Source organism: Sapajus apella, unplaced genomic scaffold, assembly GCF_009761245.1.
Source record: "Sapajus apella isolate SASKATOON/1434 unplaced genomic scaffold, GSC_monkey_1.0 scaffold6, whole genome shotgun sequence".
In the NCBI taxonomy this organism is placed as follows: Eukaryota; Metazoa; Chordata; class Mammalia; order Primates; family Cebidae; genus Sapajus; species Sapajus apella.
Genome location: NW_022436946.1, coordinates 11,460,878 through 11,485,757, shown reverse-complemented (window position 1 = coordinate 11,485,757; position 24,880 = coordinate 11,460,878). Strand labels below are relative to the sequence as shown.

General features: G+C 39.3%; 1 protein-coding gene and 1 pseudogene across 3 annotated transcripts in view; both read right to left on the bottom strand.

Annotated features, from left to right (window-relative positions):
* The window catches only part of NHSL1 (NHS like 1), a 264,623-nt gene that overhangs the window by 202,481 nt on the left and 37,262 nt on the right, over positions 1–24,880 (bottom strand). The window lies entirely within an intron of this gene.
* LOC116549220 lies at positions 19,052–24,283 on the bottom strand (annotated as a pseudogene). The gene is made up of 2 exons (XR_004267755.1): positions 20,406–24,283; positions 19,052–19,489 (listed from the first exon to the last, which is right to left on the bottom strand). The product of XR_004267755.1 is annotated as a mitochondrial carrier homolog 1 pseudogene (transcript).

The following is a 24,880-nucleotide window of genomic DNA, read 5'->3' as shown; positions in this document are numbered from 1 at the left end:
TACCCTGAGTACTCATGAGAAGAATTATTCAATTATGTGACCAGAAATACTGGTTTTGGATTATTAATTTAAAAATGTTCCACCTGTAAACCCGGGTACTTGGAAGGCTGAGGCAGGAGAATCACTTGAACCTGGGAGGTGGACGTTGCAGTGAGCTGAGAATGCGCCACTGCACTGCAGCCTGGGTGACAGAGTGAGGCCCTGTTTCAAAAGAAAATTTAAAAGTTCCTCCATTTTTTTTTTCCCACAGTAGCCACTAACAAAGACTAGAATTTATTTGAATCCACACTTGTTAACAGAAATGTTTACTACAGAATCAAATAACTCCAAGAAAATCTGGTCCCTGGTACATAACTGGGCATTTAGTAAATATCGATGGGCTGAATAAATACTGAATAAATTCAATAATTTTTATCAGAGCACTGGCAAGATTGAGAAGAAAACATTAGACAGACATGTCACTATGGAGCTCAACTACTTTCAATCATTCCATGTTAGCCTCTGAGAGGCACATGTAGAATTCCAACAAAGCACAGTCTTCTTCATGGTTGCAATCTCAAAAAAAGTATTGAAATTCAAATAATCTTAAGCTCTGCCATCAGAACACTTAGGAATATTCTCCTTATAACGTGACTGAATAAAGTTATCCTCAGAGAGGGAGACAATGGTATCTATTTCTTTCCCATCAGCTCTGCCAGAAGCTACTATGTTGGACAACTGAACTGGAAATGAGGAAGCAAGGACTCCTCATTCCTAATTATTTTAATGAAGGCCAAATCCTACTATGTCTTGAAAGTACCAAATTTATTTGTAGCCCAATAATTTTACATCAATATTTCTTAAAGAAAAGCAAATGCCAGAATTTTTTAATGCACAGATGTAGCTATTGTGGCAGTTGTTACAGAAAGCATTTGTAGTAAATGGATTTCTCTCTAACCATAATGAGAACCCTCAAACTTTAATAAGCAAACACAGAGTAAGCAGAAATTGATTTCTACAAAACCAGGCTTCATAAAGTTGTATGGTCAGCAGAAATAATGAACATTTTACTTACATATTTTTCATATATTTTTAGTAGTACACAATCACTTTCTCCAACATAGACAAACCAAAGTTTTGATTAAAAGATTCTACACTGACTGGCTGGGCTTGGGGCCAGAAGTTCAAGAGCTGCCTGGGCAACACAGTGAGACCCTGTCTCTACAAAAAAAATTTTTTTAATTAGCCTAGCGTGGTGGCACATGCCTGCAGTCTCAGCTACTTGGGAGGCTGAGGTGGGAGGATCACTTGAGCCTGGGTGTTAGAGACTGCAGTGAGCCATGCTGCAGCTCCAGCCTGAGCGAAAGAGCAAGACCGTGTCTACCCCCACCCCTCCCAAAAAAATCTACAATGTAAAGCCTTGTAAACCACATATATTTTTTCAAAACCACCTTTGAATGAGGTAATTTATCCTTGGATGAATATCTAAATGTGTTTTGTTCAATATGCTTAAAGGAAAAGAACTCCTTCTGAAGTTTTAAGTTTCCATTTTTATAATCAATTTCATTTTAGCTAAATTGCTGACAATTCCTAAAACAACTTAATATTTGTCACCTGTAAATATGCTGAGCTAAGAAATGTACAACAGGAAGCCACCTATTGTCCTGCAAAAACACCAACTTAACAACTATCTATACAAAAAAAGCACCTTTGTAAGAACCAAAAATCTCGTGAGCGCCCACAGTACCTGATCTTAACTTTGTATCGCAGAAAGAGACACTGAGAAGGTAGGAAAAAGTCTTGAATCGCAGATGCCACCCCCTCCAGCATCCCCCAGTGACAGCATGCTGCTGAGAGTGTTCCTGTTCTCTGGGGAGAGGAAAAGTCAGCAACTGTGAGGCACTGAACTCAGTGCTGCTCTGTTAAAGCAGAAAGAAAAACCAGACCAAACTCAGCGGATGCCCGCCTACGCAGGGAACATTTAAACCAACCCTAGACAGAGGGGAATCTTGATTCCAGCGGTCGGATCTCTGCAAGCCTCACCACAATGGGCTAAAGTGCTCTGGGGCTCGCCAGAAACATTAAGGCAGCCTAGGCCACAAAGATTACAACTTCTAGGCAAGTCCCAGTGCTGCACTAGGCCGGGAGCCCAAGGGCTAGGCAGGGCATGTAATCTACTGGGACACCAGCTGGGGAGACTATGAGTGCTGGCATTACCCCTCCCCTAACGCCAGGCTGCACACCTTATGGCTCCAAAAGAGACCCCTTCCTTCCATTTGAGGAGAGGATAGAACAGTGGGGAGGACACTGTCCTTCATCTTGAATACCAGCTCAGCCACAGCAGAAGAGGGCAATGGTCAAAGTCATGAGGCCACTTCCCAGGCCCCAGCTCCAAGATATTTCTAGACACACCCTGGGCCAGAGGTAACCTGTTGCCTCAAAAGGAAGGACCTACTCCTGGCACAATTCATCACCTATGAACTGAAGAGCCCTTAGGCCCTAACCAACCAGCAGCAATATCTAGGTACTATGTCGAGGGCCCTGGTGAGCCTCTGAGATGCGCAGGCTTCAGGTATGTACGACCTAGCACATTCCCAGCTGTGGGGGCTAAGGGGCCAGACTTCCCCTGCTTGAGAAAAGCAGAGGGAAAATTAAAGAGGACTGACTTGTATCTCAGGTGCCATCTTGGCCACAGTGGGGTAGAGCACCAAGTGGGTTCTTGGGGTCTTTGATTCCAGAACTTGGCTCTTGGATGGCATCTCTGGACCGACCTTATGCCAGAGAGGAACACACTGCCCTGAAGGGCAAGTCCTAGGCCAGGCGGCATTCACTGCTAGCTCACTGAAGAGCCCTTGGGCCTTAAGGGAGCATTAGCAGTAGTCTGGCAGTACTGTCCATGGGCCTGTAGAGGCAGTGGCCATGGAAGCAAGCTCCTCTGCCTTTGGAAAGAGCAGGGGAATGGGAAGGACTGCGTCTTATGGTTTGAGCACCAGTTGAGCCACATAGTACATTAAAGGACCAGGTAGACTTGTAAGGTTTTTGACTCCAGTCCCTGGCTCCCAGACAGCACCTGGACCCACCCACGGTCTGGGGAAACTTATCACACTGAAGGCAAGGACACAGGCTTGGCCCACATTGTCACCTACTGACTGTAGAACCCCAAGGACTTGGGTGAACATAGGTGGTAGCCAGAGAGTAGTTACAGTAGGCCTTGGGTGAGACCCACTGCTATGCTGGCTTCAGGTCTGACCCAGCCCAGTCCTAGAGGGTGGTAACCAAAGGGTGCTGTCACTCCACCCCCATCCAGGTGCAACAGAAAGAGGGACTCAGAACAGAAAGAGGGATTTTGTTTGGGAGAAAGTAAGGGGAGAGAACAAGAGTTTCTGCCTGGTAATGCAGAGAATTCTTCCAGATCTTGTCCAAAACCATCAAGGCGGTACCTCTGCGAATCTTCAAGAACCACAGTGTTACTGGGCTTGGGATGCGCCCTAAAGCAGGCACAGCTTAGAGCACAATAGCCTCATTCTTTTGAACATCTGGAAAGCCTGGAAGAAGAGATAAGGGACCTTTCAGATAGAAAATTCAAAATAGTTTTTTGGAGGAAACTCAAGAAATTCAAGATAACACAGAAAAGGAATCAGAATTCTATCAAATTTAACAAAAAGACTGAAATAATTAAGAAATTCTGGAGATGACAAAATGCAATTAGCCTACTGAAGAATGCATCAGTCTATTAACAGCAGAAGTGATCAAGCAGGAAAAGGAAATTAGTGAGTTTGAAGACAGGCTATTCAAAAATACACAGAGGAGACAAAACAAAAAACAATGAAGCATGCCTGCAGGATTTACAAAATAGCCTCAAAGGTACAAATGTAAGACGTATTGGCCTTAAAGAGGAGGCAGAGAAAGAGACAGGGACAGAAAGTTTATTCAAAGGGACAATAATGGAGAATTTCCCACACCTAGATGAAGATACCAATAGCCTAGCACAGGAAGGTTATAGGATATCAAGTGGATTTAACCAGAAAAACTACCACAAGGCATTTAAACTACCCCAAAGGTCAAAGATAAAGAAAAGATCCTAAAAGCAGCAAGTAAAAAGAAACAGCATACAATGGAGATTGGATACATGTGGCAGTGGACTTTTCAGTGGAAACTTTGCAGACCAGGAGAGAGTGGCATGACATACTTGAAGTACTGAAGGAAAAAAACTTGTCCTACAATAGTATATCTGGTAAAATATTCTTCAAACATGAAGGAAAAATAACGACTTTCTAGACAACAGCTGAGGGACTTCCTCAACACCATACCTATCCTACAAGAAATGCTAAAGGGAGTTCTTCAATCAGAAGGAAAATGCAGTTAATGAGCAATAAGAAATCACCTAAAGGTACAAAACTCACTGATAATAGTAAGCACACAGAAAAACAGAATATTATAACACTGTAATTGTGGTGTGTAAACTACTCTTATTCTAGGTAGAAAAACTAAACAATGAGCCAATCAAAAAATAATTACAACTTTTCAAGACACAGAGTACAATGAAATAGAAATAATAAAATGTTAAAAAACAGGGGGATAAAGTTAAGACATAGAGTTTTTATTCGTTTTATTCTTGCTTATCTGTTTATATAAAGTGTTAAGGGGTTTAACATAGTATCTGCCTACTTCACGGCAGCCTCAAACCAAAAAACAAAACAGATATGCAAGAAATAGGCCGGGCACAGTGGCTCACGCCTGTAATCCCAGGCAGGTGGATCACAAGGTCAGGAGATCCAGATCATCCTGGCCAACATGGTGAAACCCCGTCTCTACTAAAAATACAAAAACTAGCTGGGTGTGGTGGTGCGTGCCTCCAGTCCCAGCTACTCGGGAGGCTGAGGCAGGAGGATCACTTGAACTGGGAGGCGGAGGCTGCAGTGAGCCCAGGTTGCACCACTGGCCTAGCAACAGAGAGAGGCTCTGTCTCAAAAAATAAAAATAAAAATAAAAAGCAAGAAACTAAATCATATCACCAGAGAAAAATCACTGAAAGGAAGACAGGAAGAAAAGGAGGGGAAGACCACAAAACAACCAGAAAACAACAAAATAGCAAGAATAAGTCCTTATTTATCAATAACATTGAATGCAAACGGACTAAATTCTCCAATCAAAAGACACAGACCAGTTGAATGGATAAAAAATATGACCCAATCATCTGTTGCCTCCAAGAAACACAATTCACCTATGAAGACACACATAGACTGAAAATAAAGGGACAGAAAAAGATATTCCACACCAATGAAAACAAACAAAAAAAGAGCAGGTGTAGCTATACTCATTATCAGACAAAACAGATTTCAAGCCAAAACCTGTTAGAGACAAAGAAGGTCACCATATAATAAAGGGGTCAACTCTGCAAGAGGATATAATAATTTTAAACATATAATATGCACACAGCACTGGAGCATCCAGATATATAAATACTATTAGAGCTAAAAAGAGATCCCAATACAATAATAGCTGGAGACTTCAACACCCCACTTCCAGCATTAGACAGTTCTTTAGACAGAAAAACAAACACTGGACTTAATCTGCACTACAGACCAAATAGACCTAAGAGGTAGTTACAGAACATTTCATCCAATGGCTGCAGAATATACATTCTATTCCTTATCACATGGATCATGCTCAAGGATAGACCATATGTTAGGTCACAGAACAAGTCTTAAAACATTAAAAAAAAAAAAAACCCTGAAGTAATATCAAACATCTTGCCTGATCACATGGAATAAAACTAGAGATCAATAAGAAGAGGAATTTTGGAAACTATATAAACACATGCAAATTAAACAACATGCTTCTGAGTGGCCAGTAGGTCAATAAAGAAATTAAGAATGAAATTGAAAAATGTCTTAAAAGAAATAATAATGGAAATACAATACACCAAACTTATGGAATCTAACAAAAGCAGTACTAAGAGGGAAGTTGATAGCTATATCAAGTATCTACATCAAAAAAGGAAAACTTCAAATAAACAACCTAATAATACATCTTAATTAGAAAAGCAAGAGCAAACCAAACCCAAAATTCCTTGAAGAAAAGAAATAATAAAAGATCACAGAAGAAATAAAATTGAAATCAAGAATACAAAAGATCAATGAAACAAAAAGTTGGTTTTTTGGAAAAGCTAAACAAAATTGACAAATCTTTAGCCAGGCTAAGAAAAGAAGAGAGAAGATCCAAATAAAATCAGACATGAAAAATGAGACATTACAACTGGTACTGCAGAAATTCAAAGAATCATTAGTGGCTACTATGAGCAATTATATGCCAATAAATTGTAAAATCTAGAAGAAATGGACAAATGCCAAGAAATATAAAACACCAAGATTGAACCATGAAGAAATCCAAAACCTGAAAGAGACTAATAACAAGTAATGAGATAAAAGAAGTCTCCCAGTAAAGAAAAGCCCAGGACCCAATGGTTTCATTGCTGAATTCTTCCAAACATTTAAAGAAGGACTAGTATTAATACCAATCCTTCTCAAACTCCAAAACATAGAAGATGAGGGGATACTTTCAAACTCATTCTACAAGGCTGGTATTATGCTAATACCAAAACCACAGATACATTAAACAAAACAAAACAAAAAAAAATTTACAGGACAATATCTCTGAAGGATTTTTGCTAGCAAATTAACCATAGCAATACATTAGAGGCCAAACACAGTGGCTCATGCCAGTAATCCCAGCACTTTGGGAGGCTGAGGCTGGCAGATCACTTGAGGTCAGGAGTTCGAGACCAGCCTGGCCAAATGGTAAAACCCCGTCTCTCTTAAAAAAAAAAAAAAACATCAGCCAGGCATGGTGGTACATGCCTGTAATCCTATTACTCAAGAGGCTAAGGCAGGAGAATTGCTTGAACCCAGGAGGCAAAGGTTGCAATGAGCCGAGATTGTGCCACTGTATTGCAGCCTGGGCGACATACTCAGACTCTGTCTCTCCAAAAAAAAAAAAAAAAAAAAAAAAACCAAACCTTAGATCTACAGAATGAAGGACAAAAACCATATGGTCATTTCAATTGATGCTGAAAAAGTATGTGACAAAATTCAACATACAACAGACCCACAGCTAATATATTGAACAGAGAAAAAGTAAAAGGCTTTCCTCTAAGATCTGGAATGTGACAAGGACACCCACTTTCACCAACTGTTGTTCAACATAGTACTGAAAGTCCTAGCTAGAGCAATCAGACAAGAGAAAGAAATAAGGGCACCCAAATTAGAAAGGAAGAAGTCAAATTATCCGTCTTTGCAGATGATATAATCTTATGTTCAGAAAAAACTAAAGACCACCAAAAAACAATTCGGCCTGATAAGCAAATTCAGTAAAGTTGCAGAACACAAAATCAACATACAAAAATCAGTAGCATTTCTATATGCCAACAGTGAACAATCTGAAAAAGAAATTTTAAACGTAATCCCATTCACAATAGCCACACTGCAAAACAAATACATAGGAATTAACCAAAGAAGTGGAAGATCTCTATAATGAAAACAATCAAATACTGATGAAAGAAATTGAAGAGGACACCAAAAAGAAAAATGGAAAAATATTACATGTTCATGGATTGGAAAAATCAACATTGGAAAATATTCATACTACACGAAGAATCTACAGATTCAGTGCGATCCCTATCAAAATATGAATGACATTCTTCAAAGATATAGAACAAACAATCCTAAAACTTATATGGAACCATGAAAGACCCAGAATAGCAAAAGCTACCTTAAGCAAAAAGAACAAAACCAGAAGAAACTCATTTCCTGACTCCAAATGATACTACAGAGTAATCAAAACAGCATGGTACTGGCATGAAAACAAGACACAAAAACCAATGGAACAGAATAGAAAAACCAGAAACAAATCCATACATCTACCGTTAACTCATTTTTGACAAAAGTGCCAAGAACATGTTAGAGAAAGGATAATTTCTTCAATAAATGGTGCTGGGAAAACTGGATATCCCTAGGCAGAATAATGAAACTAGATCCCATATCTCTCACCATATAAAAAAATCAAATCCAAGTAGATTAAAGACTTAAGTCTCAGACCTCAAACTAGGAAACTACTACAAGAAAACACTGGGAAAACTCTCCAGAACATTGGTCTGAGCAAAAATTTCTTGAGCAATATCCCACAAGTACAGGCAACCAAAGCAAAAAGAACACATTGGATCACATCAAGTTTAAAAGCTTCTACACAGCAAATGATACAATCAACAAAGTGAAGTGGCAACCCACAGAAAGGAAGAAAATATCTGCAAACTATCCATCTGACAAGCGATTAGTAACCAGAATATTTAAGGAACCCAACTCTATCAGAAAAAAAAAAAATCTAATCCGATTAAAAATGGGCAAAAGATTTAAATAGACATTTCTCAAAACAAGACATGGCTAACAGGGATATGAAAAGGTGCTCAACAGCACCGATTATCAGAGAAATGCAAATCAATCTCACCCCAGTTAAAATGACTTATTTCCAAAAGACAGGCAACAAATGCTACAGAGAATGGGGAGAAAAGGGAACCTTCGTTCAGTTAGTAGGAATGTAAATAAATACAACCACTATGGAGAACAGTTTGGAGGTTCCTCAAAAATCTAAAAACAGAGCTACCATGTTATCCAGCAATCTTACTAGGTATATACCCAAAAGAAAAGAAAGGAAAATACATCAAAGAGATAGCCGCCATATTTGTTGCAGCACTATTCACAATAGCCAAGATTTAAAAGCAACCTAAGTGTCCATTCACAGATTAATGGATTTTTAAATGTGTTACTTACACACAATGGAGTACTATTCAGCCATTAAAAAGAATCAGATCCACGGCCGGGTTTGGTGGCTCAAGCCTGTAATCCCAGTACTTTGAGAGGCCAAGAAGGGCAGATCCCAAGTTCAGGAGATTGAGGCCAGCCTGGCCAATACGGCAAAACCCGGTCTCTACTAAAGATACCAAAAAAAAAAAAATTAGCCGGTCATGGTGGTGCGCACCTGTAATCCCAGCTACTCGGGAGGCTAAGACAGGAGAATGACTTGAAGGCTAGGTGGCAGTGAGCCAAGATCACCCCATTGCACTCCAGCCTGGGTGACAGGGCAAGAATCTGTCTCAAAAAAAAATTAGATCCTGTCATTTACAACAACATGGATGTAACTAGAGGTCATTATGTTAAGTGAAATAAACCAGGCACAGAAAGGCAAACATAACATGTTCTCACTTATTTATGGGATTTAAAAATTAAAACAATTGAACTCAGGAAGTTACAGAGTAGAAGGATGGTTATCAGATGCTGGGAAGGGCAGTGGGGTGGGTGGGCAATGGTTAATGGGTACAAAAAAAATTGAAATAATAAGACATAGTATTTGATAGCACAACAGGGTTACTAGAGTCAATAGTTGTACGTTTTAAACTAAAAGAATATAATCAGATTGTAACACAAAGAATAAATGCTTGAGGAATGGATGGATACCTCGTTTTCCATGATGTGATTATTATGCATTGCATGTTTGTATCAAAACATCTCATAGGCCGGGTGCGGTGGCTCACGCCTGTAATCCCAGCACTGTGGGAGGCCGAGGCGGGTGGATCACGAGGTCAAGAGATGGAGACCATCCTGGTCAACATGGTGAAACCCCGTCTCTACTAAAAATACAAAAAATTAGCTGGGCATGGTGGCGCGTGCCTGTAATCCCAGCTACTCAGGAGGCTGGGGCAAGAGAATTGCCTGAACCCGGGAGGCGGAGGTTGCGGTGAGCCGAGATCGCGCCATTGCACTCCAGCCTGGGTAACAAGAGCGAAACTCCGTCTCAAAGAAAAAAAAAAAAAAAAAATCTCATATACCTCATAAACATATACACTTACTATGCACCCACAAAAACTAAAAATTAAAAAAAGATACATGCAGTGCCTATCTTGATTAATCATTTCATTTTCAACAAGAAAAGTGTACTTACTGTCAAGGAGGCAGAAAAGTAAAGTCCTAATTGAATCTCCATCAAAAGAAAAAGAGAAAAAGAAACTTTCTATTTAAATTTGTTGAAAGCGTCAATTATTCAACTGACCTGAGAAAATGAAACTTGGTTACACTATTCCTGGGTACATTTGCATCTTTCCTCAGAAAGCCCGCATAGGAGCTTTCATTGCACTAACTTCCAACCCTCCGCTGTCTTCCCAGCCACTATGGATCAAGCTGCATATTAATGAGTAGGAGCAGCCAGAATACAGGAAACTCAGCCAAGAATACTAGGACAGACAAGAAAAGAGCTCACTATTTTCAAGAAAACATCTTTTAAGAGTTCTGGGCTCCCAGCAGTCAAGCCAAAACAGAGAGAAACTGCCTTTGGATAGGGATAAATAAGTTTGAGCTTTGCCCACAGGGGATGGTAAAATAGTTTTCTTCTTTTTTTGGACCATCTGTTTTAATAAAGTTAAACCTGGGTTACAGCAGATTCATACTTACATCAGAATTACCTGATTTGTTTGGAGATATAACAAAATGCATAGTGTTAGGAATCAAGAACTTGAAGGAATTTTTTTTTATTTTTTTAAGAGCCATCTGGAAGCACTGTCAAATTACTTCTTTTCTGTACCTACTCCTGGGAACAATTATGGATAATCCATGAAAATATCTTAAAGATAAAACACATTATCTAAAAACTTGAGAATTTGGTATAAAGTATATTTTATTCACCACAAATAAATAATTCCCCTAGAACAACTTTTCCTCGTAGACTTTTTAAGAATTGATGTTTAAGCTTCTCATTCCTACAAACCATTTTCAAATTTTAGCTTTTTATTTCATGAAATGCAGCTTTTTCTCCAGAATGCTGTATTTCATCATAAATACCTGATAAAGTTCTATTAGTATTTCAAAATTCTCATCATTGTATTGCACAGACTATAATCTCATGGAGAGATGCAAACAACCTTATCTTTGAACTTTTTGTGTTACATGCAAATTGGTAAAGCCCTGCACATTTAACACTTCCCCCTTCTGAATAATCTAGAGGTCTTATTGTCTATACCAAGTATGGATTAGTTTTTCTCCATCTTGTAGCATCTTGGTGCCCATCTAGTCTGCACCCTCTATTACACAGTGATGGAAACCCCAAGGCAAAAGTTCCCTTACATTACAAAGCGGTATAGCTAGAAAGTGAAAGGAGCTCAACTATTCTAATTTTAGGCTATGGCAAACAAACTTATTCTACAACTTCTTAGTATTTCTCAGCATTTTCATAGCACCTGTTAAAATGTCTAGCATGTAGCATACATTTCAAAAATACAAATAACCCCTGAACAACACAAGTTTGAAGTGCATGGATCCACTTACATGCAGATTTTCTTCAGCCTCTGCCACCCCTGAAATAGCATGACCAATCCCTCTTCCGCCTCATCAGAATACAATAAAGATGAAAAGCTTTACGATGATCCACTTCCACCAATGAATAGTAAATATATTTTCTCTTCTTTATGATTTTCCTTTCTCTAGCTTTCCTTACTGTAAGATACAGTATATATGTAACATGCAAATCATGTGTCAATTGACTATGTAATTAATAAGGCTTCTGGTCAACAGACAGTCATTAGTAGTTAAGTTTTCAGAAAGTCAAAGTTATATACAGATTTTCGAATGCACAAGGTTGGTATCCCTAATCCCCAGTCCCAGTTATTCAAGGGTAAACTGTGTTTACTGGTTGATAAAACCGAGGCCACCTTCAATCTTGAACCCATTCAAGCACATGAGCTGATCCATTACCAGACTGAATTCTCTGAACATACACAAACCGTCAGCTTTGCTGACATCAATGCGCAATGGTTTTTCAACTGACAAATAATGTTTCCAATATTGTAGACCTGGTTAAAGGCAGAATTTAAAAGCTAATGGAAAACAAAACAGTCCTCCCACCCCAAAACCAATCTCAGCTGATGAAGACTGTTGCCCCTCTTAGTTGAGGTAGGCAGATCATGAGGTCAGAAGTTTGAGACCAGCCTGACCAACATGGTGAAACCACATCTCTTCCAAAAGTACAAAAACACATCTCTTCCAAAAGTACAAAACTTAGCTGGGTGTGGTGGCACATGCGTTTAATCCCAGCCACGCAGGAGGCTGAGGCAGGAGAACTGCTTGAGCCCAGGAGGCGGAGGTTGCAGAGAGCCGAGATCACGCCACTGCACTCCAGCCTGGGTAACAGGAGAGGGGAGGAGAGGGGAGGAGAAGGGAGGAGAGGGAAGGGAGGAGAGTGAGAGCGAGAGCGAGAGCGAAAGAAGGAAAGGGAAAGGAAAGGAAGGAAGGAAAAGAAGAAAAGAAGGAAGGGAAGGAAGGAGAAAGAAAGAGAGAGAGAGAGAAGGAAAGAAAGAAAGAAAATAAATAAATAAATCATGGCAGTCAGTGGAACTCCTCTGCTTTCAGCATGCCCTATCCAAACCCATGAACTGCCTTCCCAGCAATACCGGACCCAACCTTTCTTCCTCCCTTACAGGATCAAGTGTCCCTTATTCTTTGGCAAATTCTTCTGGCCTGTGAAGATACAAAGCCCCTTTCTACTCCTGTCCGAAAAGATATTCTCTTACTCTCAGTCCCCACCTTCTCTCTGTCTCCTATATCTTCGATTTCTATAAATATTTTAATGCTTCTTCCACATAAAATTTTCTGAAGTGGAAACAAATTTACATGTTCTCTAACATATCATTTCAGACTATAAGAGGAAAGAAAAAAATTAAGGTATCATGCTTACTTTATCACAAATGAGTTTTTTAAAATTCAGTTGACATCTCATTAAACTTTCCCTTATATCATATTAAATTATGCTCCCAAATTTATACAAAAAAATAAAATTTTAAAAGTAAGCTGAGAATCAAATCATTTAAATGTTTCAGTTGTCAATACTTGGCCAGACTCTGTGAGAGAATACCTAATTCTACAAGAATTTATATTTCTCCACCCATAAAAATTAGAAATTTTTTTAAAATTTGTATTTCTCCTCAAATGAGCACTTAGTGCTGTATACATTCTCTAATTAATTTACAATTTTATACATAGAGGGAAACAGTAAACCCTGGATAAGTCAGGAAAAGACTTTGAAGAAAACACAGAATTTGACTACGCCCTTATAAAATGTTGACTTAAGGCAGAGAAGATGAAGAACCATCTAACAGGAAAGAATGGCACAGGCAAAAAAGCTTGAAGGAACTCGTGTGAAATGCATAGTGTTGGTTGTGTGTCTCCACTAAATGGTTTAGAAATCATGGAAGGTCAAACTGAATAAAGGAAAAATATGACTATTCCAGATTGTAGTGAACCATGAAGTTTAGGCAAAAGAGTTCAGGCTTGGTTTCTTTGTTTCTGTTTTTCTAAGACAACATAAATTTTAAGAAAATAAAAGAGTAGAGTGATATCTTAGAGCACTGAGTCTGGCAATAATGTAAAGACTAGAACAGCAGTGAAGAGGCCAGCGGCAGAGGCAGGTGGTAATTAGTAGGGAGAGCCAAAAGAAGGCTCAGACTGTGATGTAGGCACACGGAGATAAGGGCGGTGGGTCGCTGGGGGGAGACGATCATAAAAAGGAAACTTGAGAGTTCAAAGAAAGACGCCATAATTAAAGGGTAATCATTCCCAAAGTATTTCACTCTAAGATGCCTTTAAATATTGGATCTGCTTCATAAACGTCCTCATCAAACACAAGTGGTTATTTTCAAAAGGCTGGTATTTTAAGCTTACCTATCCCTACCATGAGCTTAAACACCAGGTAGAAGACATCTTAAAGATGTCTTAAAGAAAACAGATCAAGTCAATATAATACAGTAAGTGAGATGATATTTTTTAGCAGCAGCTACCATTTATTGAGGGCTTACTATGCATCCAGCACTGTGCTGGGCCTTCTGCCAGCATCGTTTTTCCTCTTCACAATTCTGTAGGTATAAATATCATTAGTTCCTTTTCTAAGACTTTATTTTTTTAGATCAATTTTAGGTTGACAGCAAAATTGAGAGGGAGATACAGATCCCAACCTCCCCACGCCCCACACCTGCACAGCCTCCTCCATTATCCACATCCCCCACGTGTGGTGCATTTGTTACAGCTGATAAGCCTACTTGACACGTCATTATCAGCCAAAGTCCACCATTCACGTTAGGGCTCACTCTTCATGTTGACATTTTCTGTGTCTGGACAAATACATAATAATGTGTATCCAACATTAAACTCAGTCTAACAATTAAATAATCAGCCTGAAGAAGGGTACATCTTTAAAACTAGCAGAGCCAATATTCAAACCCATACATACTATATGCGTTGCATAAGACAGAAACATACCTGAATTAGCATTTAGAACCTTTGACAAATAGTATGCTTAAATCTCAGTCATCAAAATTATGTACTATTTTAACAGAATTGGAGGGCTTACACTTTCAGTAAAAGTTAAGCAGCTTGGTAGCTCATGCCTATAATCCCAGCACTTTGGAAGGCCAAGGCAGGCAGATCACCTGAGGTCAAGAGTTTGAGACCAGCCTGGCCAACATGGTAAAACTCGTCTCTACTAAAAATACAAAAGTTAGCTGGGCATGGTGACAGGAGCCTGTAATCCCAGCTACCCAGGAGGCTGAGGCAGGAGAACTGCTTGAATCCGGGAAGTGGAGACTACAGTGAGTCAAGACTGTGCCACTGCATTCCAGCCTGGGCAACAGAGCAACGCTCCAGCAAAACAAAGCAAAACAAAACAACAAAAAACTAAGCAGCTCAGATGCCTTCAAAACAAACTTTATCTTGGGATTCAGAAAAGTATTTTGGCTATTTGAGAATTGTATCTTTTTACTATAAACAAAACTTATTTTTCAAATTTATATTATTAGTCATTAAAAAAAGGAAATCATTGAACAAGACTGCAAAATTCTCAAAAACACTTTCAAATTATAATATTCAATAAGAAGCAATTTCTTCCAAAGTATCAAATAGCTGAAAAAGTGATCTGTATGGAAAAGCTTAAAAACATATAACACACAAAACCACCTTTTCAAAAAAGAGAAACAGGCATTGCTGTGTTATGAATACTGTCATTATCTGAAAATCTGGTTTTTACTTAAAAGCAGCATTGACTATGAGATAAGGAAACTAGGTGATAAACAAAATGAATGAGAAAAAAGATAAATTATTTCTTAATGAAAGTCAACTTGATTGATGTGTTTTCTACATGGGTACATATTTTAAATGTATCTACCAACTTAAAATGTTTGTTCTAGAGTCAATTAATATTGGTAGAGTACTTATGTATAGGCACAGATTTAAGGAATTTTATTTCAACTCTTTTATCCTAATTAGCTAATTTATATTGTCTTTAACCTTGAAAACAGAGTCAATAATTCTGAAACCTAAACATCTAAAAGCCCTCTAGGGACCTGACCATGAATTCTAGAACAGGAGTCATCTGTCACTGAGGCACAGCATGATGTGTATAAACTTTTAAAACCATAAAGGGCAAAAGAAATGTTTCCAGGTCACATCTTACTATGTGGTTCTGTTCTAATGATGTCTCTATTTAATGTTATTGTATGATTTGATGACAGGATGATAGTTATATATGATAATCATTTTCAATAAGGTCCACAAACACCAGCACGATCTGGCAGCAGTGTGGACCACACTGAACCGTCAACCCATTTCTCCAAGCAGCTGGGGCCCAGATGCTCAGCACTCTAACCCTTCCCTCAGCCACGAAAGTTCTCCCACTCCTCTCCCATCTTTGCTCAAAAGTCACCTTAATGAGGCCTGCCAGCTACTGAAAATTATAATCCACTCTATCTCTCCTAGATGTCCGTTAGCCTGCTTTATTTGTTCTACAGCACTAATCACCTTATCACCTACTATAATATGGATTTTGTTATTGTAGCGTTTTTCTATCTGCCCACACAAACATCACCAGAGCAGGAATTTTGGTCTTTTTGTTCACTGAGGAACATGAAGAATTTAAAAGATGTCTGGCAGAAAATAAGTGCTTAACATATATGTATATATACATGTTAAAAACATTTTAAATGAATGAGAGTATGATATAATCAGCAAAAAGATGAACCTAGAGCCATCATTTCTTTATACTTTTTCAGGTGGGAGAAAAACTTAAATACAGGCAGTTACCATAGAATCTTAGTACAAGTTCTCAAGACCCTACAAATTTCCTCTTGTCGTGCAATTATAGGAATACAGCAGCCTTTCCAATGCATCTTTCCTACTCAAGCATCTTCCAACTCAGTAATTCCAGAAACATCTTAACATTCTTAACATACCACACAAATCCCTGGTTACATACCACATAAATCCCTTGTTATAGGTTTTCAATATGGAATTATAAGAAAATTAACTACACCAATATTTTTAACCCCTAACTCCAAAGAACCTGTTGTGAGGATTAGAAATAATATATTGAAAAGACTTAGCATACACAGGTACTTGAATTAAAAATTCTTATCAAGTAGCCACTTGGGAGGCTGAGGCAGGAGGACAGCATGAGCCTGGGAGGCAGAGTTTGCAGTGAGTCCCTGCAGATTGCACCACTGTACTCCAGCCGGGGCGGCACAGCAAGACCATCTCTGTCGGGGGGAGCGGAATCTTACCAATGTTTCTAGTCTTGGGTGGTAGAATAAATCAGTGACCATCCATTGAGGAAGAAATAGGAAAATAACTCCCTCAATATAATCTGGCAATCCAAAATTGATAAAGTTCTACCTAAATCAGCAACTCCTGAGGATAAAGAGTGAGGGGTAAACTGATTAAAAAGCTAAATTCATTAATTCAAACAAAATTTGAGTGTGTGCTTACAAATGCTAGGGTCTGTCCTCCATTCTGGGTTTACAGTCATGAGCAAATAAAATATGACTCTGCTCTCCTGCAGCTTACAACCTAGTAAGAAAACACTTCTCTACTTTTACACAATCACACAGTCCCAAGAGGGAGGAAACACTGGTGTATTCAAATAAGAACTGTTAGAGGCCATTAAGAATTTTAATTATAATGGCGCATATTACTGCCTGAAATAAATGAACTATGAGAACAGGAGTACTTTAATGTGAATGTTGTTCTCCATGTGTCTAAATTTTGATTCCCAGTTTTACAAATATCTGTGACGGAAGCATAAAATCTCGGTCATCATTTGCATCCAGAGGACACAGCATCCAACTCTCAGCTTCTCCTTTCTGTACTAATCTCCCAAACACAGTGAGTCACCAAAGGACCAGCACTGGTTACCAAAATGAATATATTTTGTTCTGTAGTTTCCTGTCCTGGGGGCGAAAATACAAAACAAAACAAAAAATGGAGCAACGTACAGCACAAAATATTCAACTAGAGGCATCATGCCAAGAAAGCAACAGGAAGTTTTATATTTAAGCCAAAGACTCCTGGGTTTCTTTCAAAATTTTAAATCGTGACAATTATCTTGATGTTTCTTGATGAATCAGATCTGTCTATAGAACAAAAGCTTGCTCAGGAGTTTTGTGTACTTTGAGGAATAATTATTTCCTAAGCTTATTCACTTTTTTAAGAAAGCAGCTTACAGACAGATTTAGAAGCTGGTGTGCTTGAGGGAAAACATTTGTAATCAGTCAACCTACAGAGGCATTTTGCTTGAAATGTCAATGGAAAACAATTTTGTAAGGAAAAAGAACTTCAAAACTGATCCCATTAAAAAATATTTCTCATTTTATTTATTTATTGAGATGGAAACTTGCTCTGTCCCCCAGGATAGAGTGCAGTGGCACAATCTTGGCTCACTGCAGCTTCCACCTCTGGGTTCAAGTGATTCTCCTCCCTCCACCTTGTGAGTAGCTGGGATTTCAGGCACCCGCTACCATGCCCGGCTAATTTTTGCATTTTTACTACAGATGGGGTTTCACCATGTTGGCCAGCCTGGTCTCAAACTCCTGACCTCAAGTGATCCACCTGCCTTGGCCTCCCAAAATGCTGGGATTACAGGTGTGAGCTCCTGTACCAGTGTCTAATTTTCTCACATATATTTCTTTTTCAACTTTGCAGTTTAAATTGTTGCCAAATTTTTCAAAGTCACCACTATTTTTAATGAATCATGGTGTGGAAGCTTGCGTTTAATTATAATAGCACTGAGTGACATTCAAATCTCTTCAATTTCTTTGCTTCCTTCCCTCTTGGTGTAACTATATTAGTAAACAGCACATAATACATTGATTAAGTTATTTTTATAGCTGATTAGCAGTAATTTACATTTTAACTTTTCAGATTGTACATACACACTGTTGCTAAGTAGCTATTAAAATACACCTATCAATAAATATCAACAAAGGAGTGTTTCCATTTATCTATTGCTGCATAGCAAACCACCCTAAAACTTAATGGCTTAAAAAAAAGTAATTGTTTGTTTTGCTCAAGATTCTGCAATCTATGGCAAGGCTCAGCTGAACAGTTCTTCTGCTCAGCTCCCCAGTCATCACATGAGGCTGCATTTAGCTGATGGAGACCAGCTAGGATACTTGGACAGCCAAGCCTCCCTCTCCCCAACCCCATGTAGTCCTAGGGCCTCTCTCCATTCATGTGACCTCCCACTAAAATAACTGGACTTCTCAGATATAATTGCTGGGACTTCTCAAAGCTTAGGCCTGGAACATGCCCACTATCGATTCTGCTGATTTTATCAGTTAAAGTCTCAGACTTGGGCCGGGCGCGGTGGCTCAAGCCTGTAATCCCAGCACTTTGGGAGGCTGAGGCGGGTGGATCACGAGGTCAAGAGATCGAGACCATCCTGGTCAACACGGTGAAACCCTGTCTCTACTAAAACTACAAAAAAATTAGCTGGTCATGGTGGCGCGTGCCTGTAATCCCAGCTACTCAGGAAGCTGAGGCAGGAGAATTGCCTGAACCCAGGAGGTGGAGGTTGCAGTGAGCCGAGATCGCACCATTGCACTCCAGCCTGGGTAACAAGAGCAAAACTCCGTCTCAAAAAAAAAAAAAAAAAAGAGTGAGGAAATCAATAAAGTATGTTACAGCGTAACCCTTTAAAAAAAAAAAAAAAAGTCTCAGACTTATGCCACAAACAGGAAGGGCCTACCCAATGGTGTAAATACTGAAAGGAGTACTTTTCTTGGAGCCCTCACTGTAACAGGTCATAAGACCAATTTATATTTCATCTTCAGAACTTATACTGTATTCCTGGGGGCTATCAGCATAGGAGAGGCAAGAATTTTTAATTTCTGGGAAAATATTTGAAAGCAAGTCAATAGATGAGTAGTAGATTGGGGTGAAGGATGAATATAGTCAACTATAAAACAGCATATCTAAATAGCATTAGTATAAAAATGTAGACCTTCATATACCTTTTTAATGTAAGTTGTGTATTGGTAAAATTATCAAGGAGTTGTATATAGAGGCTTAGTTATTACTATGTAACGCATAATCTTCAAGAAGCTGAACAAGGGAAATGATACACCAGGTTTATTATGGGAAAGTGTATACAGCTAGTGCTCGACTTACGACCACAATTGGTTCCGACAGACCGGTCGTAACACAATTTGGTCGTAAGTTGAGTAGGCCTGGAACATTCCCACTATCTGTACAAATTTACAATATGTACAGTATTGTAAAACGATGTTATAAAAATCTTTAAGTCATATTTTATCATAATTTTCTTTCATTATTGTTGTATATCATAATTTTCTTTGTTCATTTTATGCCATTTGTATCATCTCTACGCCATTTTGTTTCTTATTTTTACATTCGTCAAGTTTAAGTAAAACACCGCATTACCAGTACAACTGGTTTAATATTTGTAAAACATACAAAATTACAAAATACAGGTGCATACAAAAATACAAAATACAGGTGTAAAAAATACCATAGGAAACATTTTCCCAATTGCAAAACATATCAAAATATATAAACATGTACGAAACATTTTATTGGGCCGCTGGTGCTTGGCTGCGGATCGTTGATGTCATCATCTGAGGCAGCAGTTGGGTTTAAAGGAGTTGGTTTTTTCATAAACATGGTGAGCTTTGTCTGTATTGTATGTTTCTTTCCTTCTTCATAAATTTCACGATACGGACGGAACACATCATGCGCCATCCGTTCAATCCTTGCAAATCATTCGATGTTTGGGTCCATTGCTTCGAAATGTATAAGAAGTTTATTGGGAGGGGTTTGATGAAAAATATCCAAGACACAAAACACAAATTGCTGTATCGAGTCTGGGATAACAGTTGAAATGGTGCACGCAGAGATGGTAGTGCTGCCGGAAGCTGGTCCGCACTGTCGTATGCCCAGCTGGGCAACGTTTGCGCTGCCAGACCCGGAGCAGTAGTGGCTAGCGATTGTGGTCGTAAAGTCGAATGGTCGTACGTTGTATAGGTCGTAAGTCGATCAATACCTGTACACTACACTTCATCCACCAATAGGGTGAGTGTCAGGTTAACCAGTAGAATCAGTGGAAAGACAAGAGCAGCAAGCAATCTCTTAACCTTTCATCCAGAACCTCTCGCAGACCACTGGCCTGGGAGGGTGTGGGTTCTATACACTTCATCTAGTAAGTCTATCTATACACTTTATCTAGTCAGTCTCTTCATCTAGTCAGAAAGAAGTGAATACTCTCATTCCATACACCCTTTATATTTAATAGCTTTACTTCCTCAAGTCAATGAAGCCATTCTGAAGCTTGATCCTCTATGGATCTTCCTTAAATTGGACCTATATGTAAAAATATCTTTATTTCCTTCTAACCCAGGGAATTCTTTTTTTTTTTCAACACCACTACTTATATTTGCAGGAGATGGGGTCAAATCATACCACGAACTTTAAAACTGGGTAGGACTAGAAATGCTGATCTGCCCAACCTCTGGGTATTCACACCTGCACAGGTAACCAGATCCTGTACGCAAGGCATCACCATTTGGGCATTAGATGAGGAGAACATATTCTGAGTAGTCACATGATTTCCCATCCAGAGGAAGGAGCTGCCCTCATATCAGAAGAGCAGTACTGAGAAAAATGCAGGCAGGGCCTGGCATCCACCTCCTAGCATAGGCCTAGACATGATGATGGCCGTGTGCCAGGGAATCACACCCTATTTACAATGCAGGAGAATGATGCTCCCAGCTGAGCTGCAGGATATGCACTGGGCTGACTGGAGAGGTAGACAGGGTGTGGTCTGACCCCATTAGCCTTTCCCTGTCCAACCTGGGCCCCCACATGCCATTCTCTGGCCTTCTGCACAAGACAGACTCAGCAAATCCAGGAGGTACAGAGATTGTGCCAAATCCCCATCTCTCCTCACCTTCACCAGGTCTAACAGGTGACCCAATCCACTGGGTGCAGCCCCACCCATACCCAACCCCACATCTGGACAGACACATGGCAAATATGGAAACTGAAGCCCGGCTGGGCTGGAACACACCTGGTTGTTGCTGGGTTGGAGTCATCTTGCAGGTATCCCAAGACGGTCAGGCCTCACTGTTGGTGCCCAGGTCCTGAGACCATGTTTTAGATGATTCAAGTTACTCCAGGGCGAAGCATGATCCTGATGACACCCAATGGAGAAGCCGGTTGGAGTCTCAGAAGAGCTGGCCCTTTATACTCAAGTACTTCCAGTAGTGAATCCAGGATTTGAACACCGAGGCGTAACAGGGGAGCCCAGCCTGCAGGTTACCGACTAGCAGGAAGGGGTAGGTCAGCATGCTCACTGCGATCCCCATCACATACTTGGTGTGGCCCCGGATGGCCAGGGCCTGGCGAAAGCTGTCATCCACCAGGTAGGCACTGATGAAGTGGGCCAGCAGGTTACAGCCCCACAAAAAAACCACATTGCCCAACAAATTAAGGAGGTAAGGGATTAATCCAACAAATCCCAGCAGCCCTTCCTCTTTGAAAATCTTCCCAATGGAGCTCAGCACACCACTGTATTTGGCTTCCTATCCCACAAACTGGACCATGCAGCGCACTGAAATGACATGCAGCGGGTGGGCCAACATGCGGACACGCACTGCATCACCATCTCATAGGTCTCCTTCACAGCTTTCTTCAGCAAAGTCTTCATATCATCCTTGTTGGAAACCTGCTCAATCTCATCTAGAGGGAAAACCTTCTTCAAGCTACCCCAGGTCACAGTGGAAAGGGCACTGGACATCAGCCAGGGGTTCAGGCCTTGGAAAAGCCCTATCTTAGCATCCACTTGCACAGTGTACTTGGTGTAGGTGAAGAAGATTGGCAGATAGAGGGCTTTCCTCCCCAGCACATAAGGCTTTGTGTTTGGGTCGTTCTTAATTAAAGCAAGTTCGATCTGATTGTAACAAAGTTGTTCCAAATTACCTCGTATTTTGATAACATGCCATAAAACTCATCTGGTAAGCTTTAATAGCTACACATGCCAGCCAACTTCTAATATTTTTCAAATAAAAAACTCATGTGTATTACAACTCACCTTTATTGATATTTCTTCAGTTTAATCTAAATGTTGACAAGCTTTTTTCCATTTATTATTTAAATAAGCAAAACAAAAAATTCTATTCAAAGAAACACAAAATAAATTTTGGAGCACAAATTGTGGTATGGCAGTTTTCCTTTGTATTTCTAAACATCTATTCATAAGACTTTCTTTTTGCAATCTGCAAGCTTCTTTCATCAAGCCAATTGGTTTAATTAGCATTTACATCATTTTAAGTTATGACGCACATTAACAAAATAAAACAGTTGTAGAAACAACAAAACTTCAACACTTACTCAGAAATCACCTAGCCCTAACCTTGTCTCCTCTTTCCAAATGTAGCAGCAGCTTCTTTAGATGAAAGGTGAATGGAAAGGAATGTTTTCAAGGGGAAGAGGATAGTAGTAATAACATGGACCCAGAGCATATATACTATCCATATACTCAACTGAAGGATCTCCTAAGAACGTTCCAGAAGCTACATGACAGAAATGTCAGTCATTACATTCACCATCAGCAAAGCGCTCAAAGCTCTTACATGGGCAAAGTTACGCTGACAGGAGTGCCCATTAGAAATCACAATAGGTATCAGATACCTTGCTACCACTGACCACACACAAATGAGATCAACAGAAAATACCATCTCAAAGATATGATTAGACTGAATAAGTATAAAATTATTTCACACTTTTTTGGGATTAAATACTTTTGCCTAAATTTAAAGTAACACAATAAATATACTCACTGCTTCTCTCTGTTTCTTATTAACAATACAGACCATGAAACTGTATCAGAACATCAGTATTCAATAATTTTATGTTCTGGTTGATAGTCCTTAAAGAACTTTCACTTCATCTTCTTTGCTGGATAAAATAATATTTATCATTTTGTGTTTACCTTTGCTAAAATGGATCAGTAATACCTCATAAAATTAGAATTAAGGTATGGCTATATCACAGAACTTTAAAAGACCATTTTTCTAACATTATTTTAAAATCTAGAAAATAAAATCATATTTCCATTCATATCATTTTTTATGAAGATGCAATTACTGAACAAGAATAATGCAAGTAAGAAAGTTAGAATTAGTTGAAAACAAGCAAAAAAATATATATAACCACTTAGGAAACACACAATGCAAAACGAATTAGTTAGATCATCACTGTTATTCTCTAAGCAATTGAAAATACCTACCTCTAAAAGGGGAGAAACACAAAAGTGCGAATAGAATTTCTAACAGAAAGGCCATTGTTTACCCTTAAGTTTCACACTGTAGGAATATGAACATCTGCCAGATAATTAAATACACCCACATGCAGAATGTTCCATCACTTTTCTAAATTTTAATTGCCTCCATTTATTATAATCACCAACAGGTAATTTTCTAAGCAACATAAGATCGGCATTGGGATTAAGGTTAGCTAAATAGTCTAAATTAGTTTAAGCAACTACTTTTGGATAATCAGTTGCACTTGTGCCCACTCACAGGGAGAAGCTGTTGAAATTCAAGGATTTCCTCTGCATTCTCTTGCCTGCAGAGCAAAACAGCTACTACAGAGTCAAGTTCAGTAACTGCACTGGAGCAAGGAAAATTAAATTGCTCAGTGAGATTTAAGTTTAGTAGGGCATAACACTTCTTCATTCTGCACCCAAGACAATTTGACTTTCCATACCTATTATATCTCCAAGTCCAAATAGGTGACATGTATCTCTGAGCATTCAAGTTCCTCTTAAAAAGCCTTAGTCTTGGCTGGGCATGGTAGCTCACTCCTGTAATCCTAGCACTTTGGGAGGCCAAGGTGGACAGACGATGAGGTCACGAGATCAAGACCATCCTGGCCAACATGGGAAAACCCTGTCTCTACTAAAAATACAAAAATTAGCTGGGTGTGGTGACATGCACCTGTAATCCCAGCTACTTGGGAGGCTGAGGCAGGAGAATCGCTTGAACCTGGGAGGCAGAGGTTGCAGTGGACCAAGATAGTGCCACTGCACTCCAGCCAGCAACACAGCGAGACTCTGTCTCAAAAAAAAAAAAAAAAAAAAAAAAGGGCTTAGTCTTTAACGCTTCACAAAATATTGATGTGATTGACAACTTACTTTCTGAAATGCCACCATCAAGTATGAAACTGTTGCCTCAGGCAGGGCAATAAACTGTGCTTTGAATAAATGTTTAAAGCTGAGATTCTCCATACGGGTATTTCTTAACTCGGAAATATTTCACATCAAAACACAGTACTCATATTATATGTGTATATATATGTACACAGAAACACATATTGAAAACACACAAATACATATCAAATGTTTCAGGAATCATGTCTTACCCAGTTACTGTCTGATACTCTCCAATATTTTATATTCTATTGCTTTGTTTACATTGCTCATTGTCCTTAATTTGGTTTCACCAACCCAATGATGCCGTAGCAACCAC